The sequence below is a fragment of the Sinocyclocheilus anshuiensis genome, unplaced genomic scaffold, assembly GCF_001515605.1.
Source record: "Sinocyclocheilus anshuiensis isolate Anshui unplaced genomic scaffold, SAMN03320099.WGS_v1.1 scaffold976, whole genome shotgun sequence".
NCBI classification, from domain to species: Eukaryota; Metazoa; Chordata; class Actinopteri; order Cypriniformes; family Cyprinidae; genus Sinocyclocheilus; species Sinocyclocheilus anshuiensis.
Window position 1 is genome coordinate 948,859 of NW_015552538.1, and position 3,652 is coordinate 952,510.

A 3,652-nucleotide genomic window follows, 5' to 3' on the forward strand; every position below is an offset into this window, starting at 1 on the left:
TAAAAAGTCTTAAATTTAACTTGTTCATGTCTGCAGAAACCCTGTTAACAGTAGATTGTATGGAAATTAAGCCATGAACGCATAAACACTGTTAATTAAAACCTGAGAAATTGAGAAGTGTAAATGTTAAGTTATGGCATGCAACAAGCCACAGCAGGCAGCTCCTGAGGTGCTAGTGTGTTTTTAGGCCTGCTTCTACATTTGCAAACATATTAGAGCAAAGAAGTAAATATATGTAAAATGTAAATAAATTATTTAAATTATAATACATTTATTAAATTTAATAAATTTATCAAAGAATATACACTACTGTTCAAAATTATGGTAATAAAAACAATTTATTTTTAACAATTATGCATTAAATCCATCCAGGGACGGACTGGGTATAAAAAAACGGCCCTGTATTTTCTCCCAAATAGGCCCACCACAACTACAAACAGTCACTACTTTCTCACAATATTACAGCAATCCTATCGCATTTATGGCAAATATCATCACAAAACCCATGGTGACCCTGCTGACAAAAACAATAGAAACCATCACAGAAATTCGAATGATTTCCACTACAAATACCATCAAAAACATTACAAACAATCAACTTTTAACCATTAAATAATGGTTTCCTGTAGTGTGTTTTGGGACATATTACATTAGGATTTAGTGGCTTTAACAAAAACCATGAATAGAAGGTGACCAGTTACCAGTAGAGACCAACAGGCGCCATTACAGTTTCCATTAAAACCAATACAATTTTCATTACAACTAGTAAAACCATTACACATTATGTGATGGTTTCTATTTTTTTTTCAACAGAGGATTGAAATAAATGTATTAGCCTATTGTATGAACTAAAATACTTTCAATCTACATGAAAAGAGCAGAATGCAAAATGTATATGACAATGATAAACATAAACGTAGAATCTAGAAACCTGAAACAACAGAATTCTTCAATTTGAGTATTCATATGTATGTGTGTGTGTGTGTCATGTTAATCAGACTAATCACCTTATAAGCTACTTCATTTACTCTATTTTCTAACTCAATAGCTCTCAAATGTAACCCGTTGTAGGATCGCTGCTGTCTCTTTATTAAAGAATGGATATTCATGCCAGACAATGCGGAGTGATAAATAGAAGTGGACATTGGGACTAGGGTTGTCCTGGGATTTTATTACAGTGCTATAGGCTACATGCTGTGTATAGTGAGAGAGGCGGGCAACCTGATGTAACTGTTCGCTTTTTTTCCTTTTAGCTTCTCCCAATCGCCTTTATCTTCACGTCTTTTTCTTGCCATCACGAGCCCACTCTCCTTCGAGTCAGTTTCGGTTTCTTATAAGCAAAAATAGATTGCATTAGCGCCCCTTTTTTTCTGCCGTCAACATCACTTAATCTGACACTTTTTCTTTGATGATGAACCAGCCAGGCCGACTTCTCTAGAACGTCCAGATGGCCAGTCCGCCCCTGAATCCATCTAAAATGACAGATTTTTTTGTAACATTATTTAAGTCTTTACTCTTTCAAAGAAATGCTGTTTTTTCCTATTAATTCAATTTTCTATTCATCAAAGAATCCTAAAACAATGTATCACATCATAGTGTTTCTTAACCACCAAATCAGCATACTAAAATTATTTCTGAAGTATTATGCTACACTGAAGGCTAGAGTAATGGCTGCTGAAAATTCAGCTTTGCCATCACAGGAATAAATTACATTAAAAAATATTTTCAGATAGAAACAATATTGATTTTTAATGTATTTGGGTCAAATAAATGCAGTTTTGGTGAGCATAACAGACTTTTCCCAAAAAAAATATTTAAAAAATCAAATGATCGTGTAAATGATTTTCATTAAATGTTTGTTTTAAGGCTGTTTATGTCTAAACATAGATCACAATTATATGGCTTATTCTATACCGACTGTCTCTTATTCTGTAAGAGAATTAAATTCTGTAATGTTTGTTTTGCATTATTAGTCTGATGAATAGCAGCATTATCATTGTAATTTAGGAAAAACTTATTTTGAACGCTGAGCACTAACGTTATATTCAAAGCCGCTGTACTGATCAATGATAAATTAAATTAAATTCTCCCTGATGGTATTCAATGACTGTGCAAAAGTCAACAGCTTTGTGATTTAATATCCCAATGAATGATAAGCTATTTATCGCTCTCACATCAGAGAATTCTTTAATTAGAAAGATTTGCTTATACACTTAGGCTTTGATCAAGCAAATTCAGTCTTTTCTCTAGCTCTTAAGATATGAAATCTTTCTAGACATCATTTCATTTGGTTATTCAGAATATCCAAGAGCAGTGATTCCCAACCACATGTACTTAAGCTGGTCCCAGGGGGTGCTTGGAAAGATTTTGATTTGCTTTGGTAAACCTGTAAGTCTTGCAAATTCTCATTAAATGTGTACAAATGATGGTGTAATCGCTCTTGGGTAATATTTTGATACATGTTGAGCTTCAGTGCTTTTTAAATTCCACCTTACAATGACTACAAATGACTTAACTTTTGTTAAGTGTCCCATCTGGTTCTGATTTATGAATAAATTCACTGGTAATTCTTTCTCAGAGAGTGTTTCTATCATAGACAAAACAGAGAAATGAGCTCAGGTGTTTTATTAAAGGGACTTGCGTAGTCTGTTTATCACCCACGGTGTATTTTTTTTTTTCATGAATCATCATGATGGTGGCCAGTTTAATCATGTTAATGATAATGTTAAATAATTTCACAAGTTTAAAAGGAGCGCTTTTCAGGTTTGGTGTCAAAGAAGAAGACTTTTAAATGTTTTTGCACTTCACAACTTTTTCCTGCCTTTCCTGTCTTGCCAGCTTGCATCCTCTGTTTAAATGTCTTCATCTCAGTGTAGGTGTGTCAAATGCAGACGCAGGGAGTCGTTATGACTCACAAATGAAGGAAGGAGTGATATGAGGCACAGCCGGAGGTCTATGGATTGCAGCATCTGCTTAAAATGCAGATACGTGAAGAAACAGACGCTATTAAGTGTTTGCAGGGAAGAGAGGTCTTTAGTCAGTAAGTCAGTATTACAGAAAAACGGTTTCCCTGGCCATTGTGCTGTTATTACAATCGCTTTTACCCTCAGAAAGTGAGAGGCTGATTATAAAATGAGCACAGAGGTGAACATTACTGTGGTTAATGTTAAACATTAACTAGATTCATTGAGTGTGATTAATTCTCCTTATTGATTGGTCAGTTTAATCAGGTTTTTGATGTTAATCTATCTGTATTGAAGCGTAAATCGTGTGAAATCTGCACCTTTGCTGCTGTCCGAATGATATTGAGACAGTGATCCACCAGAGTCTTCTTGATCTATATATTGAGTGACGTTCATTAAACTCTTTAAGATGCAGTTACAATGTTGATCATTTAACTGCATCTGTGTTAGTTGAGTGCATATGTAGTTTGCGCTACCAGTGGTTTGATTATATTTTTTTTCATTGTAGGTTCTTTAGATCAGTGAGTGGCTTTTTTGGTTCTTTAAAGGGGTCATATGATGCGATTTCAATTTTTCCTTTCTGCGCCTCACTCTAGGCCTCCGGCCTCTGCTCACTCAACTGTTTCGTTGTGAAAGCGAAACTACTTTGTTTGGCCTTCCAAAAGAGGACACGACTAGAAATCAGTGGT